At 26.8% G+C, this 22,983-nt stretch overlaps 2 protein-coding genes, 1 long non-coding RNA gene and 1 pseudogene across 5 annotated transcripts in view; 1 reads left to right on the top strand and 3 right to left on the bottom strand.

Moving 5' to 3' along the window:
• The window catches only part of LOC107166568 (uncharacterized), a 238,667-nt gene that overhangs the window by 165,730 nt on the left and 49,954 nt on the right, over positions 1-22,983 (top strand). The gene's annotated exons all lie outside the window — the stretch shown is intronic.
• The window catches only part of LOC149055122 (uncharacterized), a 53,263-nt gene that overhangs the window by 1,422 nt on the left and 28,858 nt on the right, over positions 1-22,983 (bottom strand). The window lies entirely within an intron of this gene.
• LOC149055125 (uncharacterized) overlaps positions 1-22,983 on the bottom strand; it is a 68,012-nt gene that overhangs the window by 27,906 nt on the left and 17,123 nt on the right. The window lies entirely within an intron of this gene.
• Positions 74-895, bottom strand: LOC149055126 (uncharacterized; annotated as a pseudogene).

Genomic DNA, 22,983 nt, shown 5'->3' with positions numbered 1-22,983 from the left:
CATATAATATATATACATATATATATATAGTTAATAATTATAGTAATAACAATAAAGGTACAACAGTTTATTTATATCATATCATAATGAATATTACATAAGGATAACTTAAAGCATTTTTTTATCTTTTTTTTTACATAGTCGAACCAATTTTCAGGAAACGGGCAACTATTGAAAACGTTTTATACAATATATTAGTATTACTAGTCTGTGTAACTCCACATGAAAAATATTTAATAATATATGATATTTAAGGGTCCTGATTACCGAAATACGAAGGGGGGCCCACCTGGAAATGCCTGGTTTTCCGGTAGGCCTATTCACCTATGAGTAACTGAGTAACGTACATTTATCGTCCGCCTTCTGGGTGGGAATGATGCACGGGGCAGGATTGAAGTCGTGCTTATCCTTATTGAAGCACAAATAACACTGATAGCTGCAGACGCAAGCAGTGGTTGTACCGCAAATCTCTGTACACGAACTTTGGTTGTAGTACAGAGTGTTATTGTTTTCGTCAATTGTACACATGAGACACAGGAAATCTGATGAGTTGCTTGCAGGGACGCACGGTTTTCGCTCACCTTTGTAGCACTCCGAAGTCTTGCAATCTTCACAAATCCAGAATCCATCAAATTTCATGGCGGAGTTCTCCGAATACTCGTCGGAGTCGGAGTAGACGTAGATGAAGTTCAAAAGTATGGTGAAACGAACACGGACACGACGGTGTACGACAGAAACATTTTGGCTTTGCTGTTGTTGTTGTTTTTTCGGAGGAAATCGAGTCTGGTACCTAATATGCGGTACTGCGATGTATGTTATTTCTGTTCCTCACTGACGACGAAGTTGATTCGGTCATTGTTTGCGCGTTAATAGTTAATGGACTGACACTACAGTTCCGATCGGTCTACGTTTCGTTTTTATTGCCGAACGGCTGTCAGGTTCGCGATCGTGGTGTCATTTAATTGGTCGGGTTTCGTCGTGGTAGAGATGTGAAATGGGCGGTCGAATCAACACGACAAACTTACTTTGTTTGACTTCCGTCGTACAGTGTGTCACAAAAATCCCGTTACGCTGTAATTATCTCTGTGTCAAATCCTCCACGTGATAACTATACGTCCTGTGGATGCGACATTGTTCAGCAGCAATTCATTATAGAAATGTGCGACATAAAGTTTCAATTTCTTAATGGTTTTAGTGGTGACAAAACCATCACTCTAAATAAATTGATGTGCCCATCTCGCATACTCATGCTTAAGGTGGTTCGAGATATTTAAAAAGTAATATATTATGCCATAAACTGCTATTATCTATAATCAATACTTATAATTAAAAATAAATATTACATTTGTGAGTAAATAGCATAAATTCATGATAATTTATTAATAAATAATAATTAATAAACAGTGGTATTCAATTCCTAAATACCTAGATATCTAAATATAGTTATAGTAGTTCTATTAATCTTTAATTGTCGTAATAAATTAAAATATCTAATTTATTGGTCAAAACCTCCGTTTGTTGTCACCGTCTTACACATGTATACTAGGTACATAGCAAATTTTAGTTCACTATATTATTAATAGTGTGCTGTTGGTTTTAATATTTAAATGATACAATAATTCAATATTTTTGCTTATAATAATAAAGGAATCAATGTATAAATTAGCTCAAAAGTAATATTCTGGTATTTAACAATAATTTCTAAATCCATATATCATATATGTTTATTGAGAATCAATTAAATAAATGTTGACAAAATTTGAACTTTAAATGATTATAAAAAAAAAAAATACTATATGTATTTTTATTAGTTTTCAACTGCTATTATATAAACTTATGGGAAACCTTGTATTAAATTTTTAAGTTTTTTCTACCCAACAAATAAATTTTTATCGATATTTATAGAAAAAAAATTGAAAAATTTAAATATTAGTAAACAGCTCAAAAAAATCGAAATATTCTTCAAATTATATAAAAATATATAAAATTCCTAACCTAAACATTAAGTGAAAATTTCAAGTATCTGCGATCATTTGCTTTATATTTACACCAAAATAAGAAAATCACCAAATGTGAAATCCAGTGGAAATCCAATGTTAGTATGTTATGTAAAAATTTAATTTGAATTTCCGGCGGAAATTTTTTTTGTGATAAAGATTGAAAAACTTGTAAGGAATCTTATATAAAATTTTAAAATCTTGAATTTAAAAAGAAAATTTTTTATGAAGTACTTGCTTAAAATAATTTATGAATTTTTCTGATTTTTACGTATTTTGTCAAAATTCAAATTTTGAATGCCTATAAAAAAAAATGTGACTGAATTTATTTTATTTTTCAACTGCTATTATAACAATATTTTAAGAGGATTGTATTACATTTTCAAGCTTTTCTACCCAACAAATACATTTTTATCGATATTAATTTTAAAAAAACTAATAATCATCGAAAATTGCAAATACCTAGCTATGAATAGTTGAACTTTAGTAAAAACTGTTTCAAAATTGCATGGTGGATAGAATATATGCACATATACAGGGTGGGGAGGGGGTTGGGGTTAGGGTATGCATTTTTTACCCACTCAAGGTAGAACTTTGAACACTCCAATCTCCAATCCAATAGTGTACATATGTAACACTTATAAATACGTCAATAGTGACTTCCTAATTTTTGTAACCACAAAACTTAAATCAAGTTGGTGCGATTGATTTTCATTAAGTCATTAACACTATTACTTGTTTACTGAGATTTGAAATTGTTTTTTGTAAAGAAAATTTTCGAAACACCTACACGAATACTAAACACATATCAATCATAGAACCTACCATTGTAATCAGTTTTGGATTAATTTTTATTTTAAGATCACGAAGGGTATTTACTTGAACTAATTGTATTAATCCAGAACTACAGGTTAGGTTAGGTTAGTCCCAGTTGGATCTTTGGGGGTTAATTACAGGAAGTATACTATAGACACTAGTTAGGTCCCAGATTATTTTAAGTAAATAACTCAAATATTCGATATAGAAGGTAAAACATTAAAAATACTTATATAAATAAAACTAATTTCCATTTGCTGTGATGGAAATTTACAAATTACCTACATCAAAACAAAAATAATCTTATGAAAATAAAAGGTTTTTTTTTAATATCTAATTATTTCAACAACATTTAAACTTAAAACACTCATGGAAATAAATTTCGCATCATGCTTATAACTTTTTTTTAAATCCATTCATAATAACAAATAACCATAAACCACGTAAACATTTTGAAACATAAAATGTTAATGTATATATTTTGTGCATTTTAAATAACAAAATTACATTCAATTTTTCGTGATTTTGAGGAATATTTTCAAACACTTATACAAACAAATATGTATAATAATATTACCTATATTGGACTTTTAGTAGTTTTAAACGGCAATAAGAACCAAGTTTAAGGAACCTTAGTATTACGTTTTCAATATTTTTTAATTCTGAACCAACATTATAATATTATAATAGTTGTAATGTTTATATTAATTTGTTGCAAAATGAAAAATGTGCTTTTATTTTATTAACCACATTATAAACATCTCTTAACAATGCGGCTAGCTTTAAATTAGTTTTATAAATTTGTGGCTCCAAAAATTAAGATTAGTGGCCACTCTTATATTTTGGTATTGAAAAAAAAGTTCTATTTTATAAACAGGAAGATTATTTGTTTCACTAACACGTTACAACAGCATTATAAACTCTCTGGTTTTTTGTTTATAGAAACTAGTTTAACATCCCTGTGTACTCGGGATATCTTAATTCTTTTAAATTTACTGAACACGACTGTGTGACCCTTATATTTTATAAAAATGAGCACGTATGGTGGTTATGCACCGCACCGTGGCCAATTGTAGATGCATTTCTCGTAGTGGACCCGAGTTTGGACTCGGGAAAAAAACCCATTATCTATTCCCAGCATTTTCCGACCAGTTGTTTTTTATTACCATCTTTACGCCTTTTTATAGTGCCCACATTATCTCCGATGGTTGTTATCTCGTGTTCTTTTGACAACAGCGCTCGCATATACAGATACACAGGATATTATCTTAAGATTGGAATCTTCAATGCATAGCGAAAACCAATAGTGTTTTGAACTTACTAACTAGCTGTGTTGCGTATAACCTAGCTCGATAATTATTGATAAACGTCAAAAAAAAATATTTATACATGCATTTTGATCTGCCGGTGATCTTAACCTAACCTAACGAAGAAAATATTATTTTATAAGCTATTAAATAATTGTGGAAATAATTTAAAAAAGCAATTTATAATAATAGATATTTTCATGGGAATCATTGGACATTGAGTATATATGAGTGTTACATAAATTGTATATAATTTAATATCATATTGAATAAAGTTAAGAATAAAATTAATTTCGGGTATTCTACCAAACTATTGTAAAAATATGTAATAATCGAAATAATTTTAAGAGAACGATTTATTGGCTTAGTACCTACTTTAACAAATATTATTCTTATGTATATCGTATACATATTATAAATATTTATTGGGTTTATACAAGAATTTAATTTTAATGTTATTAATTTAATACAAAGATTATCCATACAACTAAACAAAAATGTACACACGAAATGCGCATAACATCGCGTTATTGTTAAATTTATAAAATCGTTTTGGATAGTTGTATGAGGAAAACAAAAGGGTTATTCATACAATACCAAGTACGATAAATGAGATTACTGTAAATGATTATAACCTAGTCTTGAATAGAAAGATGTGATGTGCAATAATGTTTGCATAATGTTAGAACAAAAATAAGTTAATGTAAATCTAAATACAATTATGTAACAAAGTATCACAAAAAAAAAAAAAAAACTGTAACTAATGGCCTAAGATGCCGGGTTGTAACAAATAGATCAATAAAAAAAAAAAAAAAAATAAGTTGGAAATTCAAAATTTTGATAAATAGATATCATTAAAAAAAATTCGAGAAAGAACTTTAAAAAGGTTTACATTAAATTAATAAATAAAAAAATCAATTAAGATTTGTATAAATAATTATAATCCCTTGTCGATACACAGAATAATGCATTTATGGAAAAATCGACCTGAATAAACAGAAGAATTTAATCTGTTTTGGATTTAACTTGAAGAGCCAATTACAACTTAGTATTTTGAGTTTAGGAAAAATTTTAAATTTTTACAAAATAAATCTTGCGCTTAACGACAAGTAACACTAATTATAATCATTAACTAATCATATTTATAATATCAATATTTATTTATTTTAATTACAATTTTACAAATCAGTACAACTAATTATTAAATAATTATACTAATAATTTACGTTACACAATAACACATGCAATTTTAACAATTAGATAATTTATTTTATACAAAAAGCTTCTTAAACTTCTTTAGTTTCGGAATTTTATTAAAAAATAAGAAAATTAAACATTTTTTTTAACTAAGGCACCTAATTATTTGTGATCGTTTTCAAATCTCAATTTATATTCGAATTTAAAGTAACAAATTCAACATTTTTCTTTATTCAAAACTTTCCAACCATGGTTATAAAACAATTTTTACTATATATTATATAGTTTTAAGTTGTTTAAATAATAAAAATAAAAAGGCGGGTAAATCGTGGATGTCGCTCTGCTGTACAGTAGGTTACAAGTGGGTTACTGTAATGGATGGAATTAAATTTGAATCCAATGATATTATATCATTGTACACGAAAAACGAGTCTGAGCGAAGACTGTTTATAATTTCCTAGAATATATTATAGATTATTAAAAAATTTTCAAATCTTAGATTTAAAAAGAAAATTTTTTATGAATTTCTAGTTTAAAATAATTTCCGAATTTTCATGATTTTTACATATGTTGTCAACATTCAAACTTTGAATGCTTGTAAAAAAAAATTGTGACTATGAATTTATTTTATTTTTAAACTGCTATTGTTAAAATGTGTTAGAAGTCTTGTATTAAATTTTCAAGCTTTTCTACCGAACAAATAAATTTTTATCGATATTAATTTTTAAAAAAAACTAATAATTATCGAAAATTTCAAATGGCTATGAATAGTTCAACTAAAGTCGAAAATATTTGAAAATTTCATGTATCTATGGTCATTTATTTTAAAGTTACATCAAAAACCAAAATCGATTTTGTTGAAAAATGAGTGTGCGTAAAATTTCCTGTTTTTCCCTTAATTTTTAGTTTGTTTTTCTCGATTATTTAGAAAAGTATTAAGAATTTTTCACTTTTGACCCTCCAAAGTACCAACTAGATTCACTTTCTGATCGAACGAGGTACTGAAGTCAAAAATCGAAGCACTTTTACTGCCCCAAAACGTGATGACAGACACAAAAAAAAACACACACATCATTAGTAAAATCAATACAGTCATCGCTCCGCTCAAAATCTAAAATGTGGAATAATTTAAATATGACGTGAAGCGTAACTAAAATATATTTTTAATCACAACAAACCTCAATGATTGTGTTGTAATATGTCTATAATTATTTTGTTGGTAATAATTTGTATAGGTTTATGCTAATTGTGAAAAATATAGGAATAATATTTAATATTCATATCAATGTATAGTTTACATGTAAACTGTTCATAAATATTTTATTTCACAAGCTTCGCTGTATTATATGTCTATAATAATGAAAAATTTAAACAATAATGTGTTCAATTTTTACCATTAATATTATTACCTACCTTTTTAAATTAATTATTTAATTTTTGACAAGGCTTTATCGACACGTTCTCATATAATTTTATTAAATTCTCATTATTTTGAGTTAAGCGTGCACCTATATTAAATATTTTCTAAACAAATCTCTAAAAACGTACTGATTTTTATAATTTTTGTAAAATATATTTTTTTCACTGTCATATAATTTTTATTTTATATAAGTAGGTACATAATGTTATATTAGTAACTGTAACATACTTACATACTAACATACAAGTATTAACATCGCGTGACCTTGAATTTATTCGTGGTTTTTATACTGGGTGCCCGGGAATTGGGCCACATTTTAACTATTTTGCTGTTTCATATAATATATTTATTTACATTTTGCTACCCGGATATTGGGCCACAAATTAAATCTATATTTTTAAAGTGTATCCGGAGATTGGGCCATACAAGTATAGCACACAAATATACTATTAATATGAATAAAATTATAACGTTTATTAACTTATTATTATTTTTTATTTGTTAAATAAAAATACAAAACGTCAAATAATTAATATTTTTTTTAAATACTTCCATACAGATTTAACTAATTTAATATACAACAAGGTCCATAAAATAACTCAAATATGAAATAATTTTTATAAATAATGCCAATACTCATTTTACAAATATAATACAAGGTCCATAAAGTTAGTCAAAAAATAAATGTAGTAATAAAAAGTGGCCCAATTATCGGGCCTACCTGTAATAAATATAAAATTTTAGTGACCCAATTACCGGAAAAACGTGAGTTGGGTCCCGAGATATTTGATCCCTTAAAAAAAACACGAGTTGGGTCCACGGTATTATTTGATAATACTGGAATTGGATCCGCGGTAATATTTGATAATACTCGAATTGGGTTCGTGGTAATATTGTCAGTGATGTCGGTCGCACACGCCTTCCATTGGCACTGAATATATTGTATATTATTTTAACAAGACGTATAACACGATGCAATCAATATATATATATATATATGACCTAAACTTGGGTAAACAGTTATATCTTATCTTATCTTAAATGTTTATACAAACCAAAATACTCATGCAATTTATGACTTATGAATATTATGAATTGGAAAAAAAATTAATAACATTTTTTATTGAGTTAAGTTAATTTTATTTTATATCTTAACTTTGATTTTAATTAATTTTATTCAATTATTTTCATTAACTTACCCACCTTTGCATAAAATATACCGGGACCCAACTCATGTGCTCCAAAAAATATACCGGGACCCAACTCTTGTACCTCAAAAAATATACCGGGACCCAACTAATGTACTCCATAAAGTATACCGGGACCCAATTCGTGCTGTTTTTGAAATCTGGGACCCAACTCGAGTTTGTCCCAATTACCGTATACGTTTGAAAAAAAAGGTGAATTGTGACCCTATTCCCGGGCGCCCTTTATACCGCGTACAGGACTTATAAATACATATATTTATGATAAATTCTAATTTTTAATTATTTTTTATCAGCGCATGTGCAGTAAAATAATAATTTCTTAAATAGGAACCACAATTTTCGATACCGGATTTAGATTGCTTTATTACAATTTTGAAGATATCAACAAACTATAAAGATCAAAGTTGTTCAGAAAAAATAAAGCAATCTAAATACAGTATCCAAAATAGTGGTTCCTATTTAAGAAATGTTTATTTTACTGCGCATGCGCCGATAAAAAATAATTAAAAATTAGAATTTATCATAAATTGATGTATTTATAAGTCCTGTACGCGGTATAAAACCCCCGAATCAAATTCAAGGTCACGCGATGGAAATATTTCCTGTTTCCTACCTTTAAAATTGAACACACGGTATACCTATACTTGTTAGTGTCTACCTATTCTTTCTCAATATTTCAGTACATACCTATTCAAAATATGTTTTTTTTTTCATTTTCCCGAAATTCTAATTCTAATAATATGTAGTATTATAATATCTGGATTCATTTTTAATAGAGTGGTGAAGCAAAGTGTTAAAAAAATCCTACAAATAAATAAGAGGACGATGTTGAACAACAATAATTTCCACCAAGTGCTTTTGTCTCAATTTCTTTTGCACACAATCAACTTCACAACAACTGGAATGATTTATTACAGACAAACACCAGAGTCTGGCCAGAATAACTTTTCTTGGCATGTGCACTTGAGGGACCGACAATGACCACTAGGTCACTTAACACCATATTAAAATTGTTACCTTCGTCTCCTCCGTCAACGATTAATTAATTTTGAGTTAAGTGAATACTGCATTGTGAACGACCTTTTCTCTATTTTAGTATCACATAAAAATAGTACTGCAAAAATAGCTTAAGGTCCCTTGACATTTACTGCATGTGTTTCTAAGCACTTCCGTATCCAACATATGAATTATTATTGAAAATATTATATTACTCCGTAGCATATTTGATTCTTGAATGTGTCTTATTATGTGTACAATTAGGTACCACTCTTGCAAAAAATACATTTATTTTAAATTGAATGAACGGATTTAAAGTGGAAAAATATTTATGATATATTGTATTTGAATACATTTAGAATATTACAATATTTTTTTTCCATCTAAATGGTGTAGTTTTGGTATGATAATAAATCATTGTTTATAGTGAATATATCAACATAAAATAATAATAATTTAATATTTTTAAATATATAGAATTAAATATTGTATATTTTATGGTAAAATATATTATAGTTAATAATGCTTGTAACAATTATACGAATAATTTAATTTGGTAGATTAATTTGTTTGTTTGCAAATTTCAAAACTATTGTTTGATTTTAACAAATACATATATTTTTAATAAATAAATAAATAAAAATAATATCTAAAAAGTACTCAAGTATTTATTTTTATTATTATTCTTATTATTTTTTTTTTACTAGCAAAAATTTACCGTCGGCGACATAGGCCATTGGATTACAATTTTAAGTTACATTGGGTTATTATTTAATGCTTTCATTTAATTGAATACTTAAAAAGACAGAGTATTAAAATATAATTATAAATTGCCGTCGGTTATAATTATATAATTATATTATATGATGAAGTACAAATAATAATAATTTCCTGATTACAGAATAATATCAGTAAATAAATGAAAACTGTATTTATGTACCTATTATATTATTTTTTAATTTATGATGAAAATACTTGCTGTCGTGAAGATTTTAAAAATAACATAACTATGCTTTAGTTAAAAAATTTAATTTTACTATGAAAATACTCTCGTTTCTAATCTATTTATGCACCAATATTAAATTGCAATATTCAAATGTAAATGCACTATTATAGAATTGTATTTATATTGTAATATTGTCGATTATTATTTGATAACAATTTATTTTAACAAAAAAAAATTTAAAACTTTTTAAAGACTTTCATTGTTAAAATTGTTTTTGTATTCATATAAACTAAAGTGTTAGATTATATACGGTTGAATTTAAATAAACATTTAAACTTGAATTACTTTCTTGATACACATACAATCAAAAAGTTTATAGTAAGTTTTAAAATGTCTACCATTTCTGTATGTCTGTAGTTGATTGATAAATATAAAGGCACATATATATTTTTTTACAATTTTTCTTCATTTAAAGATGCGCAGTTATGTCGATTGTTGATGTATTTGTAGTATTTGTACACAACAAAACCGTCTAATGAAAACCTTTGATAATGCATGGTAATAAAGTAAAAAATTCATTAAACAAAATTGTTTAAGATAATGAACAAACTGAAACAACAAACTTAAAATAGTGTCTGGAATTATAAGGAAAAAAATGTTTAGTATTAATATTTTTTTTTAGATTTATTTTATATATTTCCATTCGATTAATTTTGAACTTTAGTAAGAAAATACATAGCATCGCATGCATGTTATTATAACTAAAGTTCACTTAGTTGGTATTGTTTATCAACCATTATATTATATACACAATTGTATTAAAGTGTTTTTGAGGCATAAACACAAAATAACTTCAACTGATTTGCAGAATTCAAAATATTTTTTTTGTCATTTGAAAACTAAAGAGAGTATAAAAAAAATATTAAGCCATCGTTTATCCTGGGTTTTTTTTTTTTAAAATATAATATATTTCATAAGAATAATGTATTGAACTTACATCGTTAGTAAAAATTATCTCTGATCACATAAATGCCTTACAAAGTAAAGTTATGACATTACGATTGATTAATGTATTGTGATAGAACAATCATTGGCCATATAAACATATCACATGGGCATTGGACATATTAAAGCGTAAAATGTTTTAGTCACTGTGACTAAAATGCAGGCTTGTCAACTATGGTTCTTATGTTTATCAAACCTGCTTGAATATTACATTTGTGTATATAAATATTATAAATCCTTATGAGTGGCAAATAAAATATTACGAGAAAGGTTAGGTTATAATTTATTATCCATCTACACAATACATATTTTAGTGTTATGTATATAGTATTATAATGTATACGGGTACGCCAAACAAAATAATATTGAAAGTTAAAGCATTTGAATAGAATTCCATAAATAAAAACTTTTTTTCTGATGATAATTTTAAAATGACATACAAATGTTTAAATTAATTAAAGGTATACATTGAATATTTCATTAGAGCGCACACAGTTTATCCTAGAATGTGCAGGCATACGATCTGATGGTCTATTTGCTTGGAGGCTAAAAATGAGACTTAAACCACTCGAGTGCACTGAAAACGTTTCAAAAGGTTAAACAGATTACCTGGGGCTTTTTATTAACATTAGAAATGTATCCTTTTATTCTCTATGTAAAATTATTAGCTGAAATCTCTACCTGTAAGACATATAACATGTTTCATGAATTTACCATTTTATTTAATTAATTATTTAGTTTCAAACATGAAATGATTCATCAAAATGAGTGCGTTATTGTTTCATAATTTGAAACTCTATTAGACAACATTCATTGATACATAAATATTGCCATACACCACAGAATAAAGAATATAAACAAAGGCATACCTCTACACACTATATTTCATATATATATATATATATATAATATAATATATATATTACGAGTATTTATCATTAAACATTTAAATACCTTGAGTAAATATTAAGAAAAGTCGTAGGAATAGTGTTTATTGAGCGAATAGAATTTAAATAACTTTAACACTATTGTAAAATATTATTTTTTAAATTTTTATTATGCATATATAGATGCATATATGCATATATGCATATAGATAATTTATTAGTTGGAGCAATAACATTTTGTACATTTATTCAATGTTATTTTAAATGCCTTAAAAGTTCCTAGATAATTTTTTTTTAAGTGCAGTTTTAATTGAAAACCTACCACGGTTTGGGATAAAATATGTTTTGTATAAAATTCTTATTAAGGAAAATTAAATTTGCACATATCGTATAATAAAACCACTCCATTTATTATATCACTTAAAATCTAAACGTGGAAATTGTTCACAACTTGAGTGCCATTATTTTATATGAGTGAGTATATGTATGTTAAGTACAAGATAAACTGAGAATGCGGCGAGTAATAGTCACGCCCTCACTCGTCTCGCTCACTTTCACAAGCCAGCCTGGTTTGTTTTTGTTCAATTTTTTTTTTTATTTGAAAGCTGTGATGAATCTCTTAAATAAAAGAAAACTTCTTAGAAGTGAGTTTAGTTAATTACTTACTAATAATATTTGTTTCGTAAAGTTTATCTTATGATATTATATATTCATTAGAACATTAACTAAATTAATGATATTACGCTTTCACAAGCTTTGAATATGTAATGAATGATCTGAAAGTTATTTAAAAATAATTAGAGATATTCGATTTTTATACAATTGTATACTATACATTTGTTACAGATTGTATAATATAGTATACAAGTACTGTTTGCATTGTAGAGTTTTTTTCTTGTACTTATAATATATTTTTGAATTTCGATAAGGGACCATATTAATGAACATGTTTTAAATTGTATTCATTATACAATATATATATAAACAATACCTATATTTATTATCCCACCACATATTTTTTGTGTAAGGAGAGTTAAGCACTACTTTTGTGATATTTACTAAAATAGAAAAAAAATTGAAATTATTGAAATTTTAATCTTGAACGAGCTGAAATTTGAAAACCACAACTCAAAAATTGAATAAAAGTAACTAGAGGATTTTTACTTTACAGTATATTATATAATTTTATTTTATAATATATAATCTTACATTTTATAGAAATTTACCTGCCCTACTTCTCTAGTAATCTGTTCACAAATGTAGTAGGCCAGTACTACTTTCTTAAACAATAACCATTAGTAGATAACATTTCGATAAAACGTGCTAACATTTATTTTATTGTCTCTTGAAATTGTATAACAATTCACATTATTATATAATCATGTCACTAATGGTATTGTGTACTAATAAACGAGAATTAACTACTAATTATTAAAACTTAAAATAAAAGTTAGAACTAAAAATTTAATTTATAACAACTTAAATTTCCAATGATTCATTTATAATACATGAAAGAACCCGAGCAATTTATATTACAAATACAAAAAAAAAAAATTATAATTCCTTAAAATTTAAAATACTCTATTGTATTCATCTATACTAAGCAATGGTTGTAATTTAAAAATAACTGTACATTGTAGGGTAATCCATAATGTTATTTAACAATTTCAGATAATATATTGTAGCCTATTTAAACCCTATATGAAATAAATATAAAATGTACATCGTATTAATAAAAAAAAATATTTATAGACCACATTAGGGACCTACTTATAAAAAAAAAAAAATGTTTGTACAAATATCGCATTATTTTATATAAGTTTTTTCCCGATAGTTTTAGTACCTATCAACTGTGTTTACTATTTACAGTTGATCGAATTTATAGGAACCTGATAGTTAATATTTTTATCTGTTATTTGTTCGATTTGTGATAGAAAAATAAATAAAAATAAATAAAATGAAATACTTTTTTATTTCTATAATATTGTATTTTGCTCTACTAAAAATTCTCATTTTCTTTTTTTCTTTTTTCTTTTTCGTTTTCAATGATTTATATTTGAATTAATATTTAATACGTCTGTTACAGTGACTTATTCGATGAGGATATACTCTCCAAATCTAATATAAATCTAATAATGCTTATTTTTTTTGCATTTATTGAACTATATACAATCTGCAATATAGTATTTTACAATAAGCATACGTGTGTAATATATTATACAAACTAATTACATACATACCTAACCTAACCTTACATTCTAACCACCAGGTTAAATATAGAGAAGGAGTTGATTAAAAAAAAAACAAAACAAATATGAGTATTGTAGTTAAGAACAATGCTTAGAAATATTTCATAGTGTCCAATAAACATAAATTTAGTGTAGTTATAATTTGATTATATATCATAAAAAGTAATCCAATTAAATGTGTTAATTCATTATTTTTAAAAATTTTACATTTTTTTCATTAATTTGATATTATTAAACCTAATATTTGAAGTCAACACACATTTCATTCTTCCATGTAAAATATATTTTATAGTATTTCGAGACATATAAATTGAATTTCAATAAAGCAGTTAGTTATAGTTGAAAGTATTATAATTTCGGATGAAATAAATAAAAATTAACATTTTACTAGGCGGGGCCATATGCCACACTACTCCGCTCATATATAGATATCAAACAGTTACTTATAACAGATACTTATAACTAGGTAATTAACTATATGTTCGAAATTTGATATTTTATGTTTTTTAATATTATAAATCCCATCCAAGTAAGAGATTCTATTGCTCGATTTACCCCCTCAAGCCATACAAGCCAATATTCATATTATATTTATTTATTTCATTTACTTATCATGCTCATTTTTATAGATTGTACATTTACTCAATAATATTTAAAAAAATTATTAATATTTCCCAAAATATTCTGCTTTGAAGTGTGTAATTACAAACTTAATTTTTAATTTTTTTATCTTATAAGACATTCCTAGCCAACATTAGGCTATCTATATCTAATTAAAAACGTATGTCAACTTAAACAACTTAATCATTGATCTTTATTATTTATATCTTATCAAATCCATAATCAATAACAAAAGATCGATTGGATTCTATGTAAACTTCAAATAAGTATTCAGAGACGCATATTCATATGACCAGATATATTGCTATTATTTTAAACTTTCCCGCTTTGAATCATATAATTCATAATATTATATCTATAAGAATCGACAAATCTCGGATTTACGAGATTATCAGCACAGAACATACGCCAAATGGTCTACCTTCTATATTTGTGTGTGAATTAATTTGAAAATTGTCGAATAGAGTCGATTTGATTTGTTATTTATTCTGTATTAAATAAATCTAAATATACGTGCTAACTGTAAATATAATATCTGTTTTAGGTTAATTCGAAATAATGTAATTCCCTTTTAAAACAAAATAATTTATACGTTGGTAAATAAATATATTTTTTTACATAAAAATAATACCTATTTGTTATTCGTCCAGCAAGCTTTTAATTATGTTAACCGCCGTAACAAAATAGTCGATTTCTGTTCTTTTTTTTCTACCCTCTCACTATAAAGCAACTTCTACGTTCCATTTAATGTCACTCGGCATACATTTTTGTTCCCGTTTGAATCTTATCGGGCATTTGTTTTCAAATGCGTCCGTTTTCAAAGGTACCTTAATGACAGATTCTAGTGCAGAAATAGAGTTAATAAAAACTTTATTTTTCTTTTATTTGTTTTAAGTTAGAAATACGAACATATTCGACATAATGGTACTATTCAAATAAATAAGCTTGCGGTGTGAGATAGACGAAAAAACTTTAAATAAGCTCTGACGTCAGTACGAAAATTATTCAAAGAGGGGAAAAAATTGTATATGTTTCTTTAGTATTTTTCGTTTCTCCGTTTCTAGCATAAATTACCACTACTTGACAGTGTAGATAGTCGTTAGGCCACAATCCAATGAAATACATTAAACGCATTTATATTTTATTATAGTGTCAGTTTATTTAGGTTTAATTTTATCCGCATTTCTCTCCATCCTGTGCAATAATTAAAACGCTCAACTTTAGAATTAATAATACTAACTGCCCGTTGGATATAATATTTTTCTTTAACCACAAAACTAGATACTAATTAATCGCATATCGTAAAATTATTATAATACGCACTCGAGAACTATATCAACTTGAAAGTTTTTAGTCTGTGATGTGTAGTGGAAATTATCTACAACTAAACGTATAATTCATTTTTAACTATTTGATAGCTACTTAATACCTATATATATATATATATATATTATATATTTCCCATTAGTAAATAGTACCTGCTATGTCGTAAGGATATTTCCATCATAATTACCTAAAATTGATACTATTATTATAAACATTTCAAGGCATTTATATTATTGATTTCTGGATAGTTAAAATATATGTATGTCTTAATGATTCCCACATTAATTATCGAATGACGAATATAATATTATTCTTAATAACGTATAAGCTATATAAGTCACTACCGACATTCCAATTATAGGTTTTTAAATATTAAAAGATATTAAAAGCTAAACCTTATAATCATGAAATATCACAGACCAAAAAAAAAAAAACTCTGCTCAAAATTTAAATAATATTATATATTTTTTTAAATCTTGTATATATATATAAAATTATATAAAACTATAAAAGAAAATATTTCAAAAAACTAATCATACTTTTCAAGAAAATGAGTATTTAACTTTAAAATTCGCTCCTTAAATATTATATAGGTACTGTGGCAACCCCAACAACTTTGGTGAAAGGTGAATCAGTGAGCATCCCACTAAAATCATTAATTTACTGTATGTCGTGTCTGGTGTTGTCGTTGAAAAGCAGACTCCACAAAAAAGGATTTTTGTATCAAGTGCCCATTTTAGTGTTTGATAGAGTGATAAAAAACGTACCAATGAATATTATTATTACCAACAAAATAGGTGCTAAATAAAAAACCTGGCTTTTTTATTCACCGTCGAAACCGTTAAAAAAATATAAACGCTGGATGATTTATGTGACTTGTCAAGAGCGTCGTAAATATTAAGCATTTAAAAAATAATTAACACATTTTCATGATTTTGTCAACATATTTTGAACTTAATATTTTTCACTCAAACATTTGATTAATAAAATAAAATGTCAAGTATGTTCTGTTATTTATTTTTGAAAGTTTATATCAGATAAAACTCGTCATTGTGTAGAATAGATTGTAACCTTAATATCCTATCGAAAACCTATAAACAAATACGTTACTCTTACTACATTCTACCCCTATTATAATAGTTATGAGAGAACACAAAAAATTTTTTTTCAAAACAAAACACATTATATTGTTGCAAAACCAATACAATTGTCGTTCAGCACAGAAACTAAAATCTATGAGTGGTACAATAATATTTTTCATTATGAATTCAAGTAATTTTCCGAGCTGTGTGTCATTTTTTGAGCATGTGTACGAAAATTATATTATTTAAATTGATAAACGTAGAAGGCAGGAAAATGTGACACAGCTACAGTTATTTTTACTCGAGTCCTATAAATTACGTTCACAATGTATACCATAATGTAACATTGCGTATTATACATAATATACGTATAAAGAAGGTTTCCGGTATATTTTATAATATATGATGTTATTTATGACCAAAACACCACATTTTGAATTGAAAATTATATTTTTCTCTTTAATAAGTTTTTCTCTTCGGCCACTTTACGTTAAATTTTCAACTAAATTGTTTCTCATATACCTATAAATATGTAAAAATAGAATATTTTAGTTTTATAAAAACTTACTTGCGTTCATAATTTGCTTCAATATTATTAAATTTAATCAGAGCTCAAATATCGTAATATTGTACTAGTTGCTATTTTTTAATATTATTTATTGTAATTTAATCATTACTTGTATATGTTTTTGTGTGTGTTTTTGAATCGTTGAATTAATAATCATGGTACAATTTAACATATTATGTACACTATTATTGTACATATTTGATATGTATACAACTCAATAAACACAGCATACCTACCTAACATTAATTGAATCAAATATAAATTTGTATAGAAAGGTGCATAATATTATTATTAATTTACAAACTAAACTCTTAATTATACTAGGTAGGTATGTGAATAAACTTATTGCAAGGTTTTAAGTTATTGTAACCATTATCGAATATTTATGACTTTATCCATCCACATTCCACATGTATTTATACATATTTTTATTGCTTATATTATTCAAATTATAAATTCACATCGGTGTTACAAAATATTATTTTTGGAATTATATAAAGAACGTGTTAAGAAATTGAATGAATAAACTGTAAGTTAATAAATTATAGTAAATAAAATATAATTGTTCACGAGACTTTCTAACGGATATTATTTTAGAGGTATAAACTAGTGTTTCAGTAAAACGTAATTTCAGCTATCGCAGTATCTGTAAACTTTGTAATTTCATATGAATCATACAAATATAGAATAGTATTAATCAACTTTTTAATATAATTAATATTAATAATAAATTATTTATTAGTTATTAAAAAGGGGCATAATAATATTATTTTATAAAGTATAATACTTAAATTGATTTTTTTTTATTCATTAATAGGGATACGCTTCATTAAAAATGTTTAGCAATAAATATATTTATTAAATATTACATTATGACAAACTATGTATGTTTAATAAGTACTAATATAATAAATGTGGTTTAATAGAGTAAAAATAATAAAATAATAATTAAAAACATGAAAAATCCCAGAGACCGGAAAGTTGGGTTGAAGCATATTTTCAATAATGATGAGAGTGATGTTACGGAATATGGATTTTGTGTGTACAGTACAACAATAAAATTATAAACTCATTCGATTTAATACAAATTAATAAAGAGCAACGTGTATGATGATATTTTGTCGATTATAATATTATTTTAAAAGTGTTTATAAAAATGAAATTTCAATTCAAACTATTTAGAAGATAACACTTAGATCAAAGTTTTCGTGTATACAATCCAAATAGTGATTATTAATATTGAACTTGTATTGGGTTTTGAGACCTTACAATTAACATGACTTAGTAATTTTTGGTATGAAATGGTAATTTGTTAATTTTAAACCGATTCGCTAAAATGTTTAAATATAATTCTGATAGAAATGTAAGTATAATATTATAGAAGATTTTTTTTAATAATAAGATGGATTGATTTAATATCGTTGAAAAAAAGCAATCTTTTGATTTAATTATTTAAATTATTTATTGATAGCAAAAATAAAATAGAAGTTAAAAAAATAACCTGAAGTACTCTAAAAAGAACATCGAATGGAATTTATATAACAATTCGCTTCCTATTATGTATGACTAAATCTATGACAGAAAAGGGTCTCGAATGCCAACGACATGAAGTTAAGAAATAGGTAAGTATATTATGATCAACTTTATCAAAAGCTTTTGAAAAATCTGTAAAAATGACATCGACTTGATTGCCGGAAAGTGAATAAGAAATTCGATTATAAATAATGGGACATGTGTCATGTTCACAAAATAAATAATAATATCATAAATGACTTCAAAATTCCATACGTTCGTTCGTTGTACGACGGTTGTAATCGCAGTATAGGTAGGTAGGTATATGCAATGAATAATATATGAATTTTTATAGTATCGCGTTCTTCAATTACGTAATTAAATGTGTTTCCTGGTTCATATGGTGGATTTCATGATTTATTATAAGTCCACGACGATGGGCCCAGTTTTTTATTTGAATACAAAAAAATAAATAACAATGACTAAAAACCGCGACAGCGATGACAACTGAGCACCCTGCTGCAGCGCCGATGTAGGACATACATTAATATAATGTATATTTTAAGTGTATTATTATACAGTATAGTGAGCAGTGTAATGAGTATTATACGAACAGGTTAGCAGAAAAATAAACACAGCAAGCCAGTTACGGTGGACTTGACTGTAACAGTAGAAAAACGTTTCAGGTATGCGATTTGAATACATTTTTACGGCGGTGGTGGCGTAAAAATTGAAGCGCAGGTACCTACAACTTTACCTATACCTATACGATGGTATATTTCAGTTGCGTATTTTATGATTGTCCCTGTACCATTAACATGGTTGTGAGTATGTACGCGCTGCATATATTTTAATTGAATTTTATTGTTTTATCCACAGTTCCGCGACCAGATAGTGGGTGTTTTTACCGTGGACTTTTTTTTTTTTTACCGCAAAAGCCAAGCAAAATTTATCATTCGAGGTACATGAAGCTCGCGGAGGAGATACGACGAACGGAAAATGGGGGACTGTTTTTGTGTAACATTTAAAAAGATTTCTGCGAGAGCCGTTATTATTCACTTGTATTTTTTAATGTATTTACGTCTTACGATTGAGCTATCCGCAGAGCCCTACACGAGTGAACTGAAACGCCGTCACCGCGAGTGTTTGTTTTACTGTCGTTGTTTTTTGCATTGCATTACATAGCACCCGAGTCTAAGACTCCGATGAATAAATCAGTAGTCTTGCCAATGGCGAATTTTAACCCGAGTGAAATACTCGTCCATAAACCTACAGCTATACCCCCCCCCCCCCAACCAACCATAACCTTTTGCACATGGCCAACTCGCAGACCCAAAGCCTTTTTTTTCTCAAATATATATAATATATGTATATAATATATAATATATATATATAGATATAAGTCATAAATTACTTATTTTTTATATTAATTCCAATAAAGTGTATTACGTGTAAAATACGCGTTGATGGATTTAGAATTTTTCAAAAGATTATATTTCATTATTAATATTATTATGATTTATATAGTGTTGGGATGAATGTATTTCACTCAAAATAGGGACCGTGATCAGTCAGTCACAAGCCTGAAGTGTATACCACAGCGAGCTTATAGAGTTTTTGAACGAAGATATTTGATTTTCGGAACACAATTCAACTAAGAGATTCGATGATTAACCTCACCTGCTCGACTTTGGCACTATAAACAGGTGCTTAGTTATTATTACAGTTTTCATTGTGGGTGCATAGTAAAACTATAATAATATTTAGTTAGATTTATTTTCAATTGTGAAAAAAAATATGAATTTTTCGATCGAATTTGGTTAAAATATACTTTTATAATATTGAATCATCTACACAAGCCTCTCTCATCATATTTTTGGCTCTTATATAGAACTAAATCAAGCCCCGGAAATTTTTCTAATATATATATATTGAAGTAATTATTTGTATGAACGGTGAACCCAACGGAAATCCGGGCCCCAGCAACATGGGTCTCTCTGACCCCATCCGTGGAAGCCCTGAATATATACAACTTAAATTCAAGCATCATCAAACGCTATATTCTTGTGCTGTTTCAAATTGTAGACGAAAATAATAAATTGAATCGTATACGTATCACAAGTATACTTGAGACCATTTAAGATTTTATGTCATCTTGAAAAATCCTTTTGAATCACGGTGGATTTCCTATTATATTCAGGTTCAAAACATTTCAAGTCAAATATGTTGTATTTAATGGGTAGGTCACACGCACTACCAATTATTTATCCGTGACAATTGAAATGGTTTCGCAAGAGGCAGCAAAAAAGTAAGATTTTATTTAGAATAGATCTTGATGACTATACCGCACCGATGGGCGCGAACAATGCCTTGTGTCTGCGGACGTCTGTTCTCAGTATGTGATTGATCCTACGATGATGTGAATAAAACGCCAAATACACGAAAAATTCCGACTGAGTGGCCATGATATGGGTTGTCATTCATTTCACTGTCATTCGCTCGGAAGGAAAATATCTCTGGGCCAAAATGATCTGCAAGACGTGCCAATAACGTTACTAGCTGTATGTTACATTATATTAATATAAATATTATGTTTTATATGTACTAGCTTGCAAACCACTATATTTTTTTTATATTATGACAAAATTTCAATCGAACAATTACTTCGCAGCTACCAAGTCCAACCATATCAGCCAATAACATCAAATTTGATTAAAATCCGTATTTTTGTTTTCGAACACCGGCCATTCGTTTAATTTCCTTTTGAGCCTGAAATCCCTAGACACAATCCTTGTAATAATTGTGTGTGTGTGTGTGTGTGTGTGTGTGTGTGTGTGTGTGTGTGTGTGCGCACGCACGCACGCACAAGTCCATGACAAAATAACATATCGTTCACCTTATTCAGACTGTTATTTACCTCGTGTTGTTTTAAAAACCTCCATGAATTATTTTACTCATGACTCAGAGATAAGGCGAGTTATATTAGCAAAGGATAAAAGTTCATATTTTGTGGTATGTTTTCTACATCCACGACGTTACTTTTACTTATATCAAAGTGAATATAGTTAAATGTAAGTGGAGATAAAATTATTGGATACAAATTGTATGGCAATTAAATTAATCGAAAATGAAATTTTATCATTATTAATTGTTGGCAGGTACCTATTACCTAGTATTTGGTAATTTAGTAATTTATTATTCAAACATTTCCTATAAATAATAAAAAATGTTGCTCGTAATGCATGAAAAATTTTATGTTTTCATACTCGTAACTTTTAATCGATATATTAAATTAGTTTTGTTTTTTATTGTATAATTCCTTGCACTGTAGGAATATTCTTCTATTAGAATGTATTTCTAAAGCAACTTACTTTTAGTAAATGTCGTAGTATTTGTACAATTTTTATTTATATGTTATTTCTAGAAATCGTAAGAGTTTTTTTAGTCAACCCATTTTCTATCCTCTTTTTATATTATATTATTTATAAAAGACCCCAAAAAACATATTAATGGACAGTCATATGTTGCCTTTTGTGGACCATCTAAAATAGTATTTATATATTTATACCTATCAATACTTAAACATCTCAGGATAATATAATGTAAAAAAATGTAAATAGGTGTACTCATTTGTTAAAATAATAAGCTATTTTATTCCAACAAGAACAAAGTTACTGTTGAACTTTTTTTGGTGTAAAAAATATTTACATAATTATAATAGGGCCTATATTATTATATCCTTTAGCTTATACATAATTATGAAAGTAATTTTTATATTTATGCAATTTAACAGCAAATTGTCACATTTTGATTGGTCCTAAAAGCTGTTGCAAACATCTCGATGTA

Source organism: Diuraphis noxia, unplaced genomic scaffold, assembly GCF_037042655.1.
Source record: "Diuraphis noxia isolate RWA-SAM2 unplaced genomic scaffold, SU_Dnox_SAM2 contig0005, whole genome shotgun sequence".
NCBI lineage: Eukaryota > Metazoa > Arthropoda > Insecta > Hemiptera > Aphididae > Diuraphis > Diuraphis noxia.
The sequence above is the reverse complement of the archived record's forward strand: the minus strand, read 5'-3'. Positions and strand labels throughout refer to the sequence as shown.